This window comes from Pleurodeles waltl, chromosome 10 (genome assembly GCF_031143425.1).
Source record: "Pleurodeles waltl isolate 20211129_DDA chromosome 10, aPleWal1.hap1.20221129, whole genome shotgun sequence".
In the NCBI taxonomy this organism is placed as follows: domain Eukaryota; kingdom Metazoa; phylum Chordata; class Amphibia; order Caudata; family Salamandridae; genus Pleurodeles; species Pleurodeles waltl.
Genome location: NC_090449.1, coordinates 958,564,908 through 958,587,780, shown reverse-complemented (window position 1 = coordinate 958,587,780; position 22,873 = coordinate 958,564,908).

Sequence of the window (22,873 nt, the reverse complement as noted above, 5' to 3'; positions counted from 1 at the left end):
TAGTTGCAGGGGTGCGACGGGTGCAGTTGCACCCGTCGCGTATTTCAGTGTCTGCAAGGCAGACACTGAAATACTTTGCGGGGCCCTCTTACAGGGGCCCCTGCCGTGCCCATGCCATTGGCATGGGCACGGCAGGGGCCGCCAGGGGCCCCGCGGCACACCCTACCGCCATCCTGTTCATGGCGGGTTTCCCGCCATGAACAGGATGGCGGTAGGGGCTGTCAGAATCCTCATGGCGACGGAGCGCGCTCCGCCGCCATGAAGGATTCCCCCGAGCAGCGGTAAGTCGGCGGGAGCCCGCCGACTTGCCGCTTCTGACCGCGGCTGAACCGCCGCGGTCAGAATGCTCGTGGGAGCACCGCCAGCCTGTTGGCGGTGCTCCCGTGTTCGGTGGCCCTGGCGGCCACCGGCCGCCAGGGTCAGAATGACCCCCTATGTCTGTAATTGGTTTTCAACAAAGCACTTTTTTTGTTTCGAAATGCAGCCCGTTTTCCTTAAAGGAAAAAGGGGAGTGTTTCAAAAATAAAAAATGAAAAGTTTTCTTTCCTTTTTTTAAAATTTCTTCACCAACATTCACAAAAGGGTAGTGGTCCTTTGTTGACCCCTTCCCATTTGTGAATGGGTTACCACCAACTCGAAATTGGTGATAAAATGTGAATGTTTTGCAACTGCATTTCGGGTACAAAACATTCACACATACCAGTGTGATTCAGAATTTGAAAGCGACGCCCTAAACACGCCCATCGTAATACTCAATCGCGAACCCTAGTTGGGGTTCAGCAATAGGTTACAAATCGTAAATAGGGCCTTAGTACATTTAAAAAAAAAGCTTTTTTCTGGTCGCAAATGGCCCAATTCTGTGAACCAGATCGTTGCAACTTTAAAAAAGCTTCACATATATGGTCCTATGCAACATGCATAAATGTTTACATAATTCTGGCCCCATCTATCTCAAATCCTTGGTGTCACCCTATAAGCCTAATCATTCTCTGCGCTCTAGTTGTCTAGATCTTTCTGTAATTCCCAGAGTAAGGAAATCCTGTGAAGGAGTTCAAGGTTTTTTCTACTTAAGTCCTAGGTTGTGGAACCCCTTGAACCCCTCTACGAGAGCATGTTGCTCTCTCTCGGTTCTTCATAAACTATTGAAAGTTTGTCTGTTTTAATTTTTATGTTAGATACGACTTAACGAGGTACTGGGAGGAGTAGAGCGCTGTATAATAATATTAAGAAAGACCCACTTCTTGATTGTGTGGCTTACAGTGGTCGCTTCCTCTCCGGGCTGTCCAGGGATCACAGATTCAGGTAATGGTCTCCGTGAGCTCCCATTGTGCATCGGTGACTTCCGGTGCAGAACTGAAGTTGAGCGTGAGTGATGAAGCAGAAACTAACAGGTAAGTTCAGAAATATATTAACAGAACAGAGGCACATTATACCTGCCCTGGCTGTGTGCTGCTACCTTAGGTGTGAACTCCTCCCAAAAGCTATTATGCCTCAGCTCAGGATTTGCAAATGGAAAGAGATTCACACTTAGGAGAAAAGGGAGAAATTTTCAGTGCAAGAGCAGTGACCTTTAAAATGCATCCCTTGCAATTTTAAAACAAAATGCTATTACAGTGTAATATTTCATCCAAATGAATCCTGATATATACATGTTGCTAATCATGAAAAACGAAAAGAACATCATGACGAATTTATGCATGGAATCAGACTAATATGTGTGTCCCATCTAACACTACACAAAATAAAAAAAATCGGCATGCAGTAAACATACATTTTTTACAGCTTCTCTGAATGCCACATGCATAAAAGTTGGCACAGTGATGTGGACTTCTCCACTTAATATAATTGCAATAATATGCAATTTAAATGACGTCTCTATAAAAAGGACCTATTAGCCCCCTGATTGGGTAGCGAAAGATAGTCATCGTCCTAACAAACTGTTAGACTTTTCATCCTTGGTGTGGTCTCCCTTAACTTTTTGCCTCTGTTCCCCAGGTTGTTGATGTGTGCTGGACTCTGCTTTTACTGTTTTTGTCACTCTGGTCACTTTACCACTACTAACCAGTGCTAAAGTGCAAGTGCTCCTTTACAAAATGTATATGTAATTGGTTTATCCATGATTGGCATATTTGGTTTATTAATAAGTCCCTAGTAAAATGCACTAGAGGTGACAGGGCCTGTAAACCAAATGCTACTAGTGGGCCTGCAGCACTGGTTGTGCCACCCACATAAGTAGTTCTGTAATTATGTCTCAGACCTGCCATTGCAGTGTCTGTGTGTGCAGTTTTAACTGTAAGTTCGACTTCGCAAGTGTACCCACTTACCAGGCCTAAACCTTCCCTTTTCCTACATGTCAGACACCCCTAAGGTATGCCCTAGGTAGCCCCAAGGGCAGGGTGCAGTGTATGGTTAAGGTAGGACATATAGGGGGTCATTCTGACGTTGGCGGTATAAGGCGCTTACCGCCGGTCAGATGACCGCCATAACACCGCCGCGGTAAACCACCACGGTCATTCTGACCCTCAACTGTCAAACCGCCAAAAACCCGACATCCACAAAAGTCCGCCACACCAAAGGTCAGCGAAAAAATGGCGATAACCAAACCTCCACCGTCACGCCAACAGAAATACGCCCATACCATTCCGACCCACAAATCCACGCAGCGGTCTTTCAAACGCGGTATTCCATTGGCGGTACACCCCGCCGCGGTCAAAATACACACACACATAGAAAACTCAGCCACATTGGTCAGTTTGAAATACACACACCTGATACACATACTAACACCACTCCCACACACCCAACACAATATAAAACACACACCCACATCACCCACAAGCCCCTACGACCCGAAATTATTGACGGAGGCTAGAGAGAGAGCACAGAATAGACAATCCCACAACACAGAGGCACACAACACCATCACCCACACAGAATCCAGGCTCCAAACACCACACACCACCACACGCACCACACTCATCACCACAAACGCCACCCCACACATCAACCACACCACCCCATGGCACCCCAAAGACACCCCAGGTTCAGTGACGCCGAACTCAGGGTCATGGTGGAGGAAATAGTCCGTGTAGAGCCCCAGCTCTTCGGGGCACAGGTGCAGCACACCACAATTGCCAGGAAGATGGAGCTATGGCAAAGGATAGTGGACAGGGTTAACGCGGTGGGACAGCATCCACGCAATCGGAGGACATCAGGAAGAGATGGAACGACCTACGGGGGAAGGTGCGTTCCATGGTATCAAGGCACAACATTGCGGTGCAGAAGACTGGTGGCGGACCCCCACCTACTCCCCCCGAATTTACCGCATGGGAGGAGGAAGTCTTGCACATCCTGCATCCTGAGGGCCTCGCAGGAGTAGGCGGAGGAATGGACTCTGGTAAGTCAAATCTTCACTACTGCTTCCCACCCCCACCCCACCTGCATGCCAAATCATACCCCACCCTCACCCCCACCCCCATCACACCAACACCTAGCAAAAGGCTCACCATCACAACCCACCCATCCCAACACCAAGCCCTGCATGCGACCACAAAGCATGGACACCCATCACCAAAGCATGCCCACTGCACACACACATCACCCCCACAAGCCACCCTCACAAAAGCCCCCACAAGGAAATGCCTGCACGTCGGTACACGGACACCCACCCATCACACGAAATGCCACACACAGAAGCAATAACCATACCTTTATACCCCTGCAGAACCCGAACGCCACCACACCGCCACGGAGGGTCCAGAGATGTCCATCCCACCCCCAGAAGAGGCCCCCAGCGATGACAGCAGCTCTGTCTCCCTGGAGCCAGGTGACCAGCACGGCCCATCGGGCACCTCTGGACAGTCGGTTCCCCACAGACAGCCACAGGCTACACCAGACCCAACCCCCTCTGGGAACACCAGCACAGCTCCCACCCAGCGGGCCCATGCCTCTGTCTCCAGGACACATAAATCAGCGGTGTGTCCACCACTACAGGGCACCCAGGTTGACCCACCACCCCAACAACAACAGGGACCTGGGGGCAGTGGTAGTGGGCACAACGTCCAGGGGACAGAGGCCCAGGAACACAGGGGAACTGGGAGGGCTGCTGTGCGACAGGGGGGGGACAGGCCCGGGGAACCGACTCTCCAAGTGGCCCTCTCCTCCATCATGGGAGCATACCACCGCTCCCAGGAGACGATGGCGACGGTACTGGCCCGGTTCCAGGAGATCCAGGAACTGCAGGAGGAACGGTACATGGGGTTCAGGGAGGAACTGAGGAACATCGGTTCCGCAATGGGGACCATCGTCGTGGCCCTTACCCAGATCGTCACCACATTGCAGGACCATGTGGCACCCCAAAGGGCCCCTGTCACTAGCCCAGGCCAGGAACAGCCTACCACCTCCGCCGGCGCTAGTGGACAGGAGGCCCCCACACAACGACAGGCCACCAGAACCCCACCTCCTGCAGAAGAAGAACCACCCGCAAGCGGAACCTGAGATCTCACAAGAAGACAGAGTAGGATTGCAAGACCCCGCCAGCCTAAGATACCCCCTGATGTCATCCCACTGTCCCACATTGTCACCCTGTCCAACCTTGAACTGCCCCTGCTCCATCCTTCCCCAGGCATATGGACAATGCACCTGTGCGACTGAGAACTGGACTCTGCCATGGACATTACTCCACCCCCACCCATCACCGTTTCCCAATCATGTACCTATATGTAGCACTTAAAATAAATCACTTATTGCACTTAAAATAACAGGATTCTGCTTGTATTCTTAACAAATGTATTACACATAACGGTGCAATAATGTCCAGTTACTTTGTGATGACAACATACCAATTTCAATAAGCTTTAGTCCATGGGCAAACAAAGCTGATGTCAGGCAGTGGGTCATACAGCTCTGAAAAGGGAAGGGAAAGTCACAAATCAGTTAACAGGAACTGGGGGGAAACACAGACAGTGGAGACGCATGAGGCCTTAAGTAAATGTAAAATGGCGTGGCTGATTCTTACCTGTGTGCTACTGAAAATATTGTTGTATGACTGTATCCCTGTTGTCCGTGTCGTCCCCGTCGTCTTCCTCCTCTTCACTCTCCACAGGCTCCACATCTGCTACAACACCACCATCTGGACCATCCTCCTGCAGAAAAGGCACCTGGCGTCGCAAAGCAAGATTGTGAAGCATACAGCAGACCACGATGATCTGGCACACCTTCTTTGGTGAGTACATTAGGGATCCCCCTGTCATATGCAGGCACCTAAACCTGGCCTTCAGGACCCCGAAGGTCCTTTCTATGATCCTCCTAGTTCGCCCATGGGCCTCATTGTACCGTTCCTCTGCCCTGGTCCGGGGATTCCTCACTGGGGTCAGTAGCCACGACAGGTTGGGGTAACCAGAGTCACCAATTAGCCACACACGGTGTCTCTGTAGCTGTTCCATCACATAAGGGATGCTGCTATTTCGCATGACATACGCGCCATGCACTGACCCAGGGAACTTGGCATTTACATGGGAGATGTACAGGTCAGCCAAACAGACCACCTGGACATTCATCGAATGATAACTTTTTCTGTTTCTGTACACCTGCTCACTTTCTTTGGGGGGAACCAAAGCCACATGAGTCCCATCAATGGCACCAATGATGTTGGGAATATGTCCAAGGGCATAGAAATCACCCTTCACTGTAGCCAATTCGCCCACCTCAGGGAAAATAATGTAGCTCCGCATGTATTTCATCAGGGCAGACAACACTCTGGACAAAACCTTAGAAAACATAGGCTGAGACATCCCAGATGATATGGCCACTGTTGTTTGGAATGATCCACTTGCCAAAAAATGTAGTACTGACAGAACCTGCACCAGAGGGGGAATCCCTGTGGGTTGGCGGATGGGGGACATCAGGTCTGGCTCCAGCTGGGCACATAGTTCATGTATAGTTGCTCGGTCAAGCCTGTATGTAAGTATGATATGTCGTTCTTCCATTGTCGACAGGTCCACCAGCGGTCGGTACACAGGAGGATTCATCCTTCTCCTCGCAAGTCCCAGCGGACGGTGCCTAGGAAGGACAACATGGAGCACAGAGTCAAGCAACCCACAGGTTCGTTCACACAGCTTGCACAGTACACGAATCGCTATGCATTGAATGGCTTGTATGAGTGGCAATGCAAGGCCTCAGCCTGTGTGACGCAGTAGAAATTATGCCATGTGGGCCCTTGAAATGGCGGCTGCCTGACCTGTGAAGTGTGACAGTGGGATGTGAGGTCACTGCGCTGGCGTGGCACACCGTGGCGGTAGGCGGTCGAAGACCGCGGCGCAAAGCAGCATTGGTTAACATTGAACCCTATGGGTCTCAGGAGCCAATGACGATATGCGCCGGCGGTCGCGGTACGCACCGCCGCGGTACGCACCGCCGCGGGCGTGACCGCCATTTTCTATCTGATTAATCACTCGAGACCTGATCATCCAAAGGAGAGGACCTATACTGCAAGTGCTGCTGTGACCTCAGTCTGGGAGATACAATGGCTGCTGCGACTGGGGAAAGGGCCCCTGCCTTCACTTCCGAAGAATTGGAGAGACTTGTTGATGGGGTCCTCCCCCAGTATGCGCTACTCTACGATCCTCCAGACCAACAGGTTAGTACACAGGGTGCACGTTGAATGGGCTATGCCTGTGTTGAGTGGGGTGTATGTAAGATGGTGGGGAGGGGAGCGAATGAGGAGTGCAACGCACGAAAGATGAGAGCATGTGCCACATGGCAAGGTTGGGGAGGGGGGGCCACTCACATTGTCCAGCCAGAAAACTGAGGCGATTTCCTTTACCACCCTGTACATGTCACATAGGTCAGCGCCCATCAGAAGATCGATATTTGGCGTGCCATCGCCAAGGACGTCCGGGCCCTGGGGGTCCACAACAGACGGGGCACCCACTGCCGAAAGGACATCCGCCGCGGGACCAGAAAGACCGCCGAGTCTCTGCTGGGGATGGCCTCCCAACGTAGGAGGGGTGCCAGCCGCCAATTGACCCCCCTGATGTCCTGGATCCTGGCGGTGGCCTACCCCGATTTGGATGGGCGCGTGAGGACATCACAGCAGACACAAGGGGGTGAGTATCAGCACATTCTGCTATCTTTGCGCGCAGTGAAGGTGTCCGGGTGGGGGAGGAGGGCTGTGGCTATCTCCAGGCCAGGGCGCATTCTGTAGGCTAGGCCCCTCCGTTAGAAACGGCCCTGTGCCCCCGCCCCCCACCTCTGTAGGGTGCCAAGTACAGCTATCCATGGTCCGGCCTCACCCATGTGTGCATTTGTCGTCCATAGACCTGTAGGCCTAGTCACAATAACTGAGTAGTGTACCCCGATTGCGCAGCCTAGTTCAGGGGGCTTCTGTGTCTGTCCTCTCCGACAACGGTGTTGCCAATGCATGCACTCAACCTGTCTTCATTTCTCCCCCACCCCATTTTCTTTGTCTTCCTATTCATGTGTGCATTAGCATCATCAGGCGGAGGAGAAGTGGCATCGGCGCACGAGGGAGCAGCATCTCACATGGCCCCGGAGGGCCATACAACAGACTCCGAGTACACCAGTGAGACGGAGGGCGAGTGGAGCTCCACAACGGGGACCCGTGGAGACGTCAGCGACACCGACACGTCCTCGGAAGGGAGCTCCCTAGCGGTGGCGGCAACATCCGTGCCCACCGCCACAACAGGTACAGCCGCCACCCAGCGCACCAGCCCCGCCCTCCCAGCAGCCCCTCAGCCTTCGCTCCGTCCCCGCTCGCCCAGGAAGGCGGGCATCTCCTTCGCCCCAGGCACCTCAGGCCCTGCCCCAGTTACCCCTGCTGCCCTCAGTGAGGAGGTCATTGACCTCCTCAGGACCATCATTGTTGGGCAGTCTAACCTTTTGAATGCCATCCAGGGTGTAGAATGGGAGGTGCATCGGAGCAATGCATACCTGGAGGGCATTCATTCGGGTCAGGCTGCCCATCAGCGATCGTTCAACGCTTTGGCCTCAGCACTGATGGCAGCCATTGCCCCTGTCTCCAGCCTCCCTTTTCTGACTCCCTCCACCCAGACTCAGTCTCCTGTTCCTCTGCCTATCCCATCCACACCATCAGACCAGCCTGCACACACCTCTACACCCAAGGGCAGCTCATCCAGACATAAGCACCACAGATCCCACAAGCATTCACCCAAGCAACATCCAGATGCAGACATGCCAACAGTCAGTACCACCTCTGTGTCCCCCACCTCCTCATCTCCCTCCTCCCTCCCTGTGACGTCTCCACTCACACCTGCATGCACACCGCCATCAACCAGTACTTCCATCACCAGCACACCCTCCATTACAGTCCGCACACGTGCAGTCACCACCCCCACTGCCATTTACACGTCCCCTGTGTCCTCTCCCAGTGTGTCTGTCACCCCCTCTTCCAAAGCACACAAACGCAGGCAGCCACCCACCCAACAGCCATCCACCTCACGACAGCCTCCGTCACAAGCACCTGCACCCAAAGACAGCACACTTGACTCTCCTACAACCACATCCTCTTCCTCCACTCCCATACCCACTACAGCTACCCGTCCCTATCCTTCCCAAGTCGTTTTCCTTTCCAACCTTGAGCTCATTCCAATCACTGACCCACCCCCTCCATCTGGTAAGAGTAAAAAAAGCACCTCAGCCACCACCAGCCCTGCATCTACTGTGACCATAGTGCAGGGCTATTGGAGTCCACCAGCTCCTAGGGCAGGAACATCGGCCAGCAGCAAGGGGACAGCCAGCCCACCCCCTGGGAAGAGGACAAAAAAAAAGAAGGGCCGGCGCGACTAGACTGAGACGGCTGCCACCAAGGACAGTAGCATTGCCCCGTCACCTGCCACATCATCCAAGGGAGGCAAGGGCCACAGAGCTTCAGCGAAGGAGGGCAAGGGCAGCAGGGCGGAGAAGTCAGGCAGCAGGCGAGCAGCCCTGGAGGGCCCCACCAGCCCCATTCCGTTTGTGGCGGACGACACCCACGGGCCCATGACTCCATCACAGGAGGGCCCCGCGACCGCAAGTTCGGATGGCGAATGAGCGGGAAGTCTTGCCCAGGTCTGGCTCCCTAGACACACAGGACAAGCACCGCTGAACAGGGCCCCGCCGGAGGAGCACCGCTGAACAGGGCCCCGCTGGGAGGAGCACCGCTGAACAGGGCCCCGCCGGGAGGAGCACCGCTGAACAGGGCCCCGCCGGGAGGAGCACCGCTGAACAGGGGCCCGCCGGGACAAGAACCGCTGAACAGGGCCCCGCTGGGAGGAGCACCGCTGAACAGGGGCCTGCCGGGAGGAGCACCGCTGAACAGGGCCCGCCGGGAGGAGCACCGCTGAACAGGGGCCCGCCGGGACAAGAACCGCTGAACAGGGGCCCGCCAGGAGGAGCACCGCTGAACAGGGGCCCGCCGGGACAAGAACCGCTGAACAGGGGCCCGCCGGGACAAGAACCGCTGAACAGGGGTCCGCCGGGACAAGAATCGCTGAACAGGGGCCCGCCGGGAGGAGCACCGCTGAACAGGGGCCCGCCGGGACAAGAACCGATCCGCTGGGCCCTTCATCTCAAGCACCGCTCCGCTGGGCCCTTCCTGTCAAGCACCGCTCCGCTGGGGCCTTCATCTCAAGCGCCGCTCCGCTGGGCCCCGCCGTCTCTGCACCGCTCCGCTGGGGCCTTCATCTCAAGCACCGCTCCGCTGGGGCCTTCATCTCAAGCACCGCTCCGCTGGGCCCCGCCGTCTCTGCACCGCTCCGCTGGGCCCTTCCTGTCAAGCACCGCTCCGCTGGGGCCTTCATCTCAAGCACCGCTCCGCAGGGCCCCGCCGTCTCAAGCACCGCTCCGCTGGGCCCCGCCGTCTCTGCACTGCTCCGCTGGGCCCTTCATCTCAAGCACCGCTCCGCTGGGCCCCGCCGTCTCTGCACCGCTCCGCTGGGCCCTTCATCTCAAGCACCGCTCCGCAGGGCCCCGCCGTCTCAAGCACCGCTACGCTGGGCACTTCCTGTGAAGCACCGCTCCGCTGGGCCCCGCCGTCTCAAGCACCACTCCGCTGGGCCCTTCCTGTCAAGCACCGCTCCACTGGGCCCCGCCGTCTCTGCACCGCTCCACTGGGCCCTTCATCTCAAGCACCGCTCCGCTGGGGCCTTCATCTCAAGCACCGCTGGCCCATTGACAGTGCCGGTTCTGTGTCGAGCAGGGCTTCAGGAAGCACTCTAGGCACCATTCCTCCTCCATTAACAGTGGAGTCGGTAATCCATCTGATGTACTGTGGCTTGGCACTTCCCAGGATGGAACAGTGGGCAAGCCACCCACTGTAGGGACTTGAGAGACTGTGGCTTTGCACTCCCCAGGATGGGACAGTGGGCAAGCCACCCACTGTAGGGACTTGAGAGACTGTGGCTTTGCACTACCCAGGATGGTACAGTGGGCAACCCACCCACTGTAGAGACTTGTGAGACTGTGGCTTTGCACTCCCCAGGATGGGACAGTGGGCATGGAGGCCCCTCGTGGATCTGGCGTCAAGGACTCATGTGGCTGAGGTGCCCCAATTCCCTTCCCCCTGAGGTGCCTGTAGTTTTATCATCTTATGCCCCAGCAGTGTTCTCTCCGATGGTATCTGGTCTCCTGTGTGGGCTTTGCCCATGTGTTTGTGCACATTGGCCCACGGACTATGGAACTTTGACGGAATGTGCAGGACTTATTGCCTATGTATATATTGTTGACTATGTTCATTCCTTAATTTTGTATCTTTTATATAGCATATTTCCCATACCTTTAATGGAGCTATTTATACATATATTTTATATATCATTTTTATTGTGTCTTTGCATTATTCCGGTGGGTTTGGGTGGTGTCACTCTGACTTGTTGCTCGGCATTGGGGTGTCGGTATTTGTGGTGGGGGGGTGGGTGTATGGCTCATGTGTGTGGCCGTAAGCTTTCCTCCTCCCCCCTCCCCTGTGTCGTAGGTGCAGTACTCACCGTTGTCGTCTGCGCCGGCGTTCGTACTCCTGGTAGATGAGCAGGTAGACAATAGCTGGTAGGATGTTTAATTCGGGTTCCATGCTGTCCTCCTTCCTCGTGGAGTGTGTATAGGTGAGCGTTTTCCTGTTCGTAGTCTGTTTCCGCCGTGTTTTTATCGGCGGGGCTCCCGCCCCGAAAAGGTGGCGGATTGGTGAGTTGTGATAGGGTGTGCGGTACATTGTCTGCCGCCTGCCTGTTGGCGGTGACCGCCACGCTGTTTGTCTGTCCCGCCGTGGCGGTCGGAGTGTTAAAGTAGCGGGCTGTGTTGGCGGTTCCCGTCAGAATTCCTTTTTTTTGACTGCCTGCCTGTTGGCGGGTTGGCCGCCGCTTTAACACCGCCCGCCAGGGTCAGAATGACCCCCATAGTAATGTGTTTTTCACTGTTGCAAGACCTGTCCCTGTCATGGGTTAACACGGGAGCTACCTTTAAATCTGATTAAAGTGTAGATTCCCTTTGGGAGCGGATGGACATTTGGAGTTTGGGGTCTCTGAGCTCACAATTTAAAAATACATCTTTTAGTAAAGTTAATTTTAAGATTGTGTGTTTGAAAATGCCACTTTTAGAAAGTGAGCATTTTCTTGCTTATGCCATTTCTGTGACTCTGCCTGTTTGTGGATTCCCTGTCTGGGTCAGTTTGACAGTTGGGCTGGTTGCACCTCACACTAGACAGTGACACAAAAGGAGCTGGGGTGTAGTCTGCATTTCCTGATGAGCCATCTGTGCTAGGAGGGAGTGGAGGAGTGGTCACTCGCACCTGAAAAGGCTGTGCCTGCCCTCACACAATGCCGTCTCCAACCCCCTGATGAGTGTCTGGGGCCTGGCCTGGGCAAGGCAAGATTTCACATTCCAAAGAGACTTTACTTTGAAGTAGGCCTACTTCAAAGGAGAAACTGGGTATAAGAAGGGCACCCAAAACCACAGACTTTAGAACACTTCTGGAAACAAGAGAAACCTCTGTCTGGAGAAGAGCTGAAGAGCTGAGGAGAAGTGCTGCCCTGCCTGTGACTGCGCTTTGTGGAGCTATCCTGCAGTTGCTGCTTCTGCCAGAGTAAGAGGGCAAAGACTGGACCTTGTGTGCCTTCCATCTTATGAAGAAATCTCCAAGGGCTTGATTTAGAGCTTGCCTCCTGTTGTTTGACGTCTCAGGGACAGACTGCTGCTCTGACAAGTGGTGCCCTATCCAGTCCCTGGGCCCGTGAAAGGAAAGCTGGTGGAAATCCAAGGAAATCGACTTCGGACGACTTCGGACCGACGCTGCTGCTGAATCCGGTGACGCCGCCTGCACCCGACGCTTTGACCTTCGCTGGAACGCGATGCTCTTCGCAGGCCCAATGCCGCTGCAGCCCCGCTGAAGTCCGCGACTCCGTGGAAGTCGCCGCACCACCTTGTGACCGATGCCGCTCGAAGTGAGCGGATTCAACATTTCGCACCAATGCCGCGATCCACGACTTCGCGCATCGACTTGTTTTCACTCTTCACCAAAGGTACTGTACTTGGGGGTCTACGCGACTCCGTGTCCGGCGCCGCTTGTGTCGGCTTCTTGGGAACGACTCCGTCACGACGTCGTGTTAACACCTCATCGAAGCATTTTTCTTTCTAAGTGCTATTTTTTAGTATAATTTTTAAAAATTCATCACTTGACTTGTGTATGTTGGATTTTTGTTGTTTTGGTCCTGTTTTGTTTAGATAAATATTTGTTATTTTTCTAAACTGGTTTTGTGTCATTTTGTAGTGTTTTCATAAAGTTACTGTGTGTGTTGGTACCAATACTTTACACCTAGCACTCTGAAGTTAAGCCTACTGCTCTGCCAAGCTACCAAGGGGGTAAGCAGGGGTTAGCTGAGGGTTATTCTCTTTTACCCTGACTAGAGTGAGGGTCCTTGCTTGAACAGGGGGTAACCTGACTGTCAACCAAAGACCCCATTTCTAACCGCAACCTATTAGCAACCTCAGCCCTGCGCCTCCAGTGCATCAGCTGGCAGTGTCGCTCAGAACTGAGGTCATCTATCACCTAAACAGAGACCCTCCTTTGGTATGTATGATTAAGGGATACATTGATCACAATTTTATGGACTAGCATTCCTTTATTATGATGCTATGGCATCTGGACCAAACTAGGGCTTCATTTACTAAGAAGGAGCACAGCACTGCACCAAATTGCGTCATTTCAGAAACGCAGGGATGCGCCGTATTTAATACTATACAGTGCACCTCTGTGTTTTCCCTAGCCATGGCGCCAGAATTCGTTGACTAGCACCAACGCAGGCACCTTTACACCATAGTGCAAGGGTGCCTGCAATGCAGGGAATGATGTTTAGGAAAAGTGTCCCTTCCTGCACATAAACAATCAGTAATGGTGATTTGCTAGTACTATGTGTGCTGCACAGTGTGGCACACATAGGACTAGCACATTGCCATTATTTAATGATTGCTTTTGTGCAGGAAGAGACAACTTCCTGCACATAAACAATCACTAATGGTGTTTTGCTCTTCCTATGTATGCTGCAGAATGCAGCACACAGAGGAAAAGCAAAAACGAGGAGAAATAAAAGTATTTCTCATCGTTGTGCCATGCTAATGCCACCACTGGGGTTGCGTTTTTGGCGCTGTCTCAGGTTTACGAATGCTCATAGATCTGGGGTAGCGTCAAAATGCAATGGGTGTTGCAATAGAAAGCCCACTGCAACACCCATTGCACGGCCCTTTTATGGAAAGTGATGCATGTGAAGGGGCCGTATTAAGAAAGCGGTGTTAAGCCACTTTGTAAATATGGGGCCAGGACATTGCACCACTGTAACATAGCTAAAATTGACATTTTGGTGGCACAATGCCCTTGTAAATGAGGGCCTTACTCTGAGTAATGTTCAGGCCACAATCATCAGGCTCAACAGGACTGACTCAGTCTTTCATCCTATTAAGGCATATTAGGTTAATATTATTGTGTTCAGTAGTCCTGGTACCATTTATAGCAGCAGTTGGTTGTCAAAACATTTAAGTGTAAATAAAACATTTTTTGCCGTTTTTGCAGCTCTATAGCAGTTAAGGTCTGCGAAAATCATGGGGCAGCTCTGATATATTCATTGATGGCAAATGTTAATGCTACCATTTTTGGCTGTACTTCAGGTTTTTTGTCGAAGGAGAGGAATATGCACGATAAAATGAAAACAAACACAGCTTTTACTAATGCCTGTGCAGACTCGACACCTGCATCCACCGGGAAGTGTGCTCTAGTGACATTAGCTGAATGAAAGATATTTTTCTTCAGCAGGGGCTTCACAACATGTTTAATATAACTAGACAGGATAGTATCAGAGAGTTCAAGACAACTAGGGAGAGGAGAGAAAATTAGTTTTGAAGATATCATTTAAAGGAGAGGGCTGTATTTACTTTTTGTACCCTAATGACCTGCACTGAAAACAGTCTAAATGCAAAGGTATACCTGCACTAGTGAGTTAGATCAATGGGGTAATATCCCAGGGATCTGTGTAACGAGGGGAAGGTGGAACGCATGCTCTGCAATCATACGATTCTGGCAGTAGGCCAGACTGGCATTAAAAGTGGGGGAGATGGGGTTGTGCAGTTAAAGTCATTGGTGACATGATTTTCAGATCCCTGCAACCAGTTTTTAAGTGGGGCCTGCTACTTTGTGTGACAACCCTGGTTAATTGGTCAGAACTGTTCCATATATCCTTATGTAATGTATGATGAAAACCCTTTCCCCCTGCATACAGGTAGGGCAGCTAGCTTATATCTACACGTAGACTCCAAGACAACCATAAGAGGTACCCTCACATACAGACCACCCGGACCCCTGCCAGCATTCTGAGACGCCATAAGCGACATCATTGCCCGTGTCGCACTCGTCTCCCTCCACTACATGCTGCTTAGTGACCTCAACTTCCACATCGAGGACCCCTAGAACGGCAACTCCACATCCCTACTGGAAAGCCTCAACAGCATCAGACTCACCCAACTGTTCTCCAAACCTACCCACAGAGCCAGATACATCCTCAACACCATCTTCTTTTCCGGCGACAGAATCAAATTCACCCACACAATGGAACTCCCCTGGACCCACTACACAATCGTCCATTTTGCCATCTCTAAGACCCAGCACTCTGTCCCCAAGTGCAAAAGCATCACCTACCACAGCTGGGGAAAAGTGAATGAGAGCCAATGAACACAGGCTTTCAGCACCACACCACCCGACATATCAGCCAACTTCGACCAGGCCGTCCAGAACATCTCCACCTGGATTAGCAAATGCACTGACAAAAGTCTCCCTTCTCAAACCACTAAAAGTCAACAGAACGTCAAGATAAGCCAGCTGGTGCACCACAGAACTCGGAACCACCAAGCACAACTGTATTTTACTTGAGAAGTGATGGTGCATCTCCAAGGACCTGTCTGACAGAGCCGCACACAAAACAGCAGTCAACGACTACCACCAGCACATCAAGGAGGCCAAAAGAGCGGCCATCACTAACTGCATCAATGCCACAGCCAATCACACCAAGGAACTCTTCAAAATCATCACGGGATTCTCCAACCCGACTGCCACAGAAAATACAGAACAGCCCTCCCAACAACAATGCAACTCACTACCCATCTACTTCCACAGGAAGATTGCCAACATCCACAACAACTTGGACCATCTCCACAGCATCCTTCCCAGAAGGATGGAAGCATGCAGACTTCAAACCCTTCCTAGAGAAGCCCTCAGCTGACCCAGTGCCCTCAAGAACTACCAATCAATCTCCTTGCTCCCATACCCAGCCAAAGTACTCAAGAAGGCCATCAACCGACAGCTCACTGACTACCTAGAATGAAACCACCTAATCGATGCATCACAATCAGGTTTCTGGGCCAACCATAGCACTGAGACCATGCTCATCACTGCAACAGATGACATCAGAACCCACCTTGACCAAGGAGAACCAATGGCTTTGATTCTCCTCCACCTGTCTGCAGCATTCAACACCTTCGCCCACCACATTCTTATTGACAGACTCCACAACATTGTCAGTAAACAACACACTCACACATGCCTACAAAGCCCTCCACAAGCAAGGACATTCCTACATCAACCGCCATCTGAACTTCCATCTTCCATCAAGACACCTGTGCTCCACCTCACTTGCTCTCGCACATGTCTCCCGAATCCATCGCACCCGCAGCTGGGGCCACGCTTACTCCTAAATCGCTACCAAAGCCTGGAATAACCTCCTCCTCTACCTCCGAACAGCACCCTTCCTGGCAGACTTCAGAAAGCAACTCAAGACCAGGCTTTTCAATGCAGACGCTGCAACCTCACGCCCGGGTACCCCTAAGGATGATAGAGTTGAGCTTTGAAAAAAAAGCAAGGAATGTTTTCAGGGTGGATGATTCCATTCACGTCAATGAATAGCATTTGATTTGTAGCTGAAGGTGAGTCTAAGGAGGATGGCACCTATGAGACAAGTGAATCTTGAGACACATGGCAATTGCAAGCTGGTCAACTGTGACAATCCCACTCTAGCTCTGGTCTTAATCCCACCACACTATGCCTGGCTGCTGGTGTCATGGTGCTGTCCAGAATGTTGTAATCTAAGTCCCAAACCCTGTCTGTGTGGTCAATGCTGAATACATAAATCCATATGATAGTTTGTTGGATTGATCGCTTAATGCAGAGAGGATTGCAACATTAAAGTCATGTGTATAAATGTCAGCAAAGCTATCTCCACTTAAGATTCTTGTAAAGCTGATACCAGGTGCTGACTGTACAGGATCTGCATTCTCATAGCACTTAAAGGTCTATCTGCAAGATCAGTAATATTAACATCTCTGCAGAACCAGCCTTTGTGTAGGGATGCTGCTCACAGCAGGGTAGACTCTGGCTTGAATCACCCATACCAGAGGCAGAAGGAGGTTTGAGGTTCCTGCACTATGTTGCCATCAACCCAACTGAAAATGTAATGAGGAAAGAAAACAAACAGGGCCTCACCAAAGGGTCATTCACCCTGCACAACAAGGTCTACAGTCTCACCCTTTACCCTTACCATCTCCAAATAGTAGTGTTTCTGGAAGTTAAACAACCATACCCCTACTAACAAAGCCTTCAATTAATTTCTAAATGGAGCCCTGTCACCATCTTTCTCTCATCAGTGTCCTGATCTCCACCGTCTAGCCACTTAAATGCAGTCATTACACTTCCACAGCCTACGGAAGCTGTCCTTGCCCTCCATGTTGTGTGATGACAAACTAGAGGCTTTCAAAATATATCCCACTTTGCTGTGTAACTGATTGAGGAAGTCCAAGTTGAGGATGAAAACATTTGCAGGATTCCCTTTTCAATATGTACATCATTAACCTACATATTTTCTCACATTGCTTTGATCTTGTAGTTATTGCTTTCTTTGAGACAAGTCTGATGTGCTCGATGTTTCTCTATATATGTGACAAGCCATTGCAAAATACTCTGCTTACTATATTTAGGGGAGTGATTTTACCTCCTTGGTATTCACTTCTTTGTAATAGAAATTAGGCACATTTTTTGCTTCACGGATTCGCCGGTGGTCAAGGTGAGCTTATAGTCTCAATTACATTGAAGCATCCCCTCAGCCCTTCACTTAAAGGACAGATACACACCAGGGTCCAGATAGGCTTAATTAGACATAATGACTTCCCTGTATGTAGAATACATAGTATTTGAGAGTGTTTAGCCCTAGCAGCACTACAGGAGTGGTATCAAGAAGGTAGATCCTTGGTCCTGATCAAAAGCCAAAGGGATGGCTTTAAACATGTCGACCTATAGGAAGGTAGATTCATAGTTATCCATCCTTCCCTCTCCCCATTTTTAACCGGTATGGTGCCTTGGACGAGGTAATATCGTCCAAGTCACAGGTTCCCGGGTGACTTGGACGAGATCACCTCGTCCTTCACCCGGTAACCAGGGGGAGTTCCAGCGCTCCCCCCATGGGCCCCCACCCACACCCCCCGGTCGTGGATGGAAGGGGAATTCCTTCCCCTTCCACCCCCCCACACTCCCCCGTGACGTCAGCGCGCATCGCGCGCTGACAATCACAGAGGCCTCCTCCTCTTCCGATCACGTGGAGGAGGCCGGAGAGGCTTCAAAGGGAAGGAAATGAATTTCCTTCCCTTTGAAGTCTCTCTGAGCGTTTCAAAAGCCAGATTGTAAAGCAATCCGGCTTTTGAAATGCCCACTAGACACCAGGGATTTATTTTAGAAAGGAAACTGGCATGAGGGTAGCGACCCCTTGGGCAAGGGTCGCTCCCAGGGGGGGCATTTTTTTTAAGGCCTTTTCTGCCCCCAGGGGGGGGCAGACACCTCTAGGCACCAGGGATCTTTTTTTTTGTTTTTTTTTGTTTTTAGAGGTGGGGAGCAACCCCTTAGGCAAGGGTCGCTCCCCTGGGGGGCAAATTATATTTAGGCCATTTCTGCCCCCCTTGGGGGCAGATTGGCCTATTTTTTATGAGGCCAATCTGCCCCCAAGGGGGACAAAAACCACTAGACACCAGGGAGTTTTTTTTTTTCTTCGTGAATTTCACGCAAGGGGAGGGACCCCTTAGGCAAGGGTCGTTCCCCTTGGGGTCAAATTTATTTTAGGCCATTTCTGCCCCCCTGGGGGGCAGATCATCCAATTTTAAATCGGCCGATCTGCCCCCAAGGGGCGCAGAAACCACTAGGCACCAGGGATTTTGTTGTTGTTGTTGTTTTACAGATGGTGAGCGACCCCTTAGGCAAGGGTCGCTTTCCTGGAGGGGCAAATTGTATTTAGGCCATTTCTGCCGCCTTTGGGGGCAGATTGCCCGATTTTAGGTCAATCAAACCACTAGGCACCGGGGATCTTTTTTTTTGCGGCAATGTTACGCAAGGAGAGCGACCCTGTAGGCAAGGGTCGCTCCCCGGGAGGGTGGGGGGCAAATTTATTTTAGGGCATTTCTGCCCCCCCTTAGGGGCAGATCGGCCTATTGTTATTAGGCCGATCTACCCTCAGGGGGGGCAGAAACCTCTATGCGCCAGGGCTATTTTTTTTGGTGGATTTTTTTTTAGAGATGGGGAGCGACCCATTAGGCAAGGGTCGCTCCCCTGGGGGTCAAATTTTATTTAGACCATTTCTGACCCCCTTGGGGGCAGATAAGGCAATTTTTGTTAGGCCAATCTGCCCTCATGGGGCACCGGGTCGCTCCCGGGGGGGGAATTTATATTAGGCCATTTCTGCCCCCCCCCGGGGGCAAATCGGCCTATTGTTATTAGGCTGATCTGCCCCCGGGGGGGGCAGAAACCTCTAGGCGCCAGGGCTAATTTTTTGTTTGTTTGTGTTTTTAGAGATGGGGAGCAACCCATTAGGCAAGGGTCGCTCCCCTGGGGGGCAAATTGTATTTAGACCATTTCTGACCCCGTTGGGGGCAGATAAGCCAATTTTTGTTAGGCCAATCTGCCCTCATGGGGGCAGAAACCACTTAGGCACCAGGGATTGGTGTGTGTGTATGCGTGTGTTTTCTTTAGGGAGGCAGCCCCTTGGGTAAGGGTCGCTCCCCATGGGAACACATTACTGTTGGCCATATCTGCCCCCCATTGGGGGCAGATGGGCCTATTTTTGGAAGGCCCATCTGCCCCAAGAGGGGGCAGAAAGCCCATCAGAGGCCAGGGAATTTTCTTTGTCCAAAAATAAGAGGGTGGGGGTATGGCCATACTCCCAACCCAAATAAATGGGGCCAAAGTTGTTCTGCCCACTAGTGGGCAGATGGGGCAATTACCCCTGATCCACATCCGGGGGGGGGCAGAAAGTCTACTAGATGCCAGGGAATTTTAAAAAAACAAAAAATATTGGGGTGGTGGCTACCAACCAGTATGGGCCTGGTTATGCCCCCACCTCAACTGAAGTAGGTAACAGTCTTTCAGCTCTCCCCGCACTCTAAAACATCTTATCCCACAGCAAGCAAGAAGGCATTTGATTATTTTATGTTTTAGCTTTACATTTGGGCCATGAGAACTTGGCTTACTCTAAAATCGTCCCACTTGGAATGGTGAGGGCTGCACTTTATGGACTTTGGGACGCTGACATGTAGAAAAATCCACAAGACCTAGACACATCTGAAAACTAAACATCAGGGTGATTCCAGACTGGTGTGTTTCACATGCACCCCGCACCATTTTTGTACCCACAATCCCCTGCAAACCTCCAACTTTGCTGGAAATCACACATTTTTCCCACGTTTTTGTGATGGAACCTTCCGGAATCTGCAGAAATCGACAAAATTCCTACCACCCAGCATTGTATCATCTATACCGATAAAAATTCTGCTGCACTTGTCAGCCTAAAAATGTTTTTTTGCAAACTGCCCTTTTGGACCCCTTTTATTCCCCCTCAATATAGACATGTTTTTGGCTCTTCCCTTTCTCAAGCACTTGGCCCACCTACACAAATGAGGAATAATTTTTACCGGGAGACTGAGGGGAACATTGGGTGGTATGAAATGTGTCCCAGTGCGGTGATCCCACACAGAAATGTGGGAAAAATTTGATTTTTTAGCTAAATTTGAGGTTTGCTGAGGATTCTGTGTAAGAAAACATTGGGGGATCCATGCAAGTCACCCCTCACTGGACTCCCTCGGGTGTCTACTTTTCAGAAATGTCTGGGTTTGGTAGGATTCCCTAGAAGGCTGCTGAGCCTAGAACCAAAAACGCAGGTGCCCCCCTGCAAAAACAGGTAGTTTTGTATTTGATAATTTTGATGTGTCCACGTTGTGTTTTGAGGCATTTCCTTTTGAGGTCGCTAGCCCTACCCACACAAGTGAGGTACCATTTTTATCGGGAGACATGGGGGAACGCTGGGTGGAAAGAAATTTGTTGCGCCTCTCTGATTCCAGAACTTTCTGTCACTGAAATGAGAGGAAAAAGTGTTTTTTTGGCCATATTTTGAGGTTTGCAAAGGATTCTGGGTAACAGAACCTGGTCAGAGCCCCACAAGTCACCACATCATGGATTTCCCTAGGTGTCTAGTTTTTAAAAATGCGCTGGTTTGCTCGGTTTCCCAAGGTGCCGGCTGAGCTAGAGGCCAAAATCCACAGGTAGGCACATTGTAAAAAACACCTCTGTTTTCTGTGAAAAAATTTGATGTGTTCACGTTGTGTTTTGGGGCATTTCCTGTTGCGGGCGCTAGGCCTACCCACACAAGTGAGGTATCATTTTTATCGAGAGACTTGGGGGAACGCTGGGTGGAAGGAAATTTGTGGCTCATCTCAGATTCCAGAACTTTCTGTCACCGAAATTTGAGGAAAATGTGTTTTTGTAGCCAAATTTTGAGGTTTGCAAAGGATTCTGGGTAACAGAACCTGGTCAGAGCTCCACAAGTCACCCCATCTTGGATTCCCCTAGGTCTCTAGTTTTCTAAAATGCATAGGTTTGGTAGGTTTCCCTAGGTGCCGGCTGAGCTAGAGGCCAAAATCTACAGGTAGGCACTTTGCAAAAAACACCTCTGTTTTCTGTCAAAAAATGGGATGTGTCCATGTTGTGTTTTGGGACATTTCCTGTCGCGGGCGCTGGGCCTACCTACACAAGTGAGGTATCATTTTTATTGGGAGACTTGGGGGAACATAGAAGAGCAACACAAGTATTATTGCCCCTTGTCTTTCTCTAATTTTTTTCCTTCCAAATATAAGAGAGTGTATAAAAAAGACGTCTATTTGAGAAATGCCCTGTAATTCACATGATAGTATGGGCACCCCGGAATTCAGAGATGTGCAAATAACCACTGCTGCTCAACACCTTATCTTGTGCCCATTTTGGAAATACAAAGGTTTTCTTGATAGCTATTTTTCACTCTTTATATTTCAGCAAATGAATTGCTGTATACCTGGTATAGAATGAAAACCCACTGCAGGGTGCAGCTCATTTATTGGCTCTAGGTACCTAGGGTTCTTGATGAACCTACAAGCCCTATATATCCCCGCAACTAGAAGAGTCCAGCAGATGTAACGGCATATTGCTTTCAAAAATCTGACATTGCAGGAAAAAGTTACAGAGTAAAACGCCGAGAAAAATTGCTGTTTTATTCACCTCAATTTCAATATTTGTTTTTTCCAGTTGTTGATTTCTGTAGGAAACCCTTGCAGGATCTACACAAATTACCCCTTGATGAATTCAGAATTTTGTCTACTTTTCAGAAATGTTTAGGTTTCTGGGATCCAGAATTGGTTTCACACCCATTTCTGTCACTGACTGGAAGGAGGCTGAAAGCAAAAAAATTTTAAAAAATTGGGTATGTCCCAGAAAAATGCCAAAATTGTGTTGAAAAACTGGGTTTTCTGATTCAAGTCTGCCTGTTCCTTAAAGCCGGGAAGCTAGTGATTTCAGCACCACAAACCCTTTGTTGATGCCATTTTCAGGGAAAGAAACACAAGCCTTCTTCTGCAGCCCCTTTTCCCATTTTGTTGAAAAAAACAAAATTTTCACTGTATTTTGGCTAATTTCCTGGCCTCCTCTAGGGGAACCCACAAAGTCTGGGTACCTGTAGAATCCCTGGGATGTTGGAAAAAAAGGATTCAAATTTGGCGTGGGTAGCTTATGTGGACAAAAAGGTATGAGGGCCTAAGCGAGAACTATTCTAAATAGGCAAAAAAAGGCCTGTCACAGGAGGGGGTAAAAGGCCTGGCAGCGAAGGGGTTAATCATATCGAACAGAGGTCAGAAAAAATAACAGTTTACCTACTAGGTTTTTTTTTTCCACATGAAAGTAGAACCCCCACCCACTCCTCTTGTCATCATTCTACATCATTTTTAATACTTCTATAAGTGCTCCCATATAACTCATAGGTCCCAGCATGCC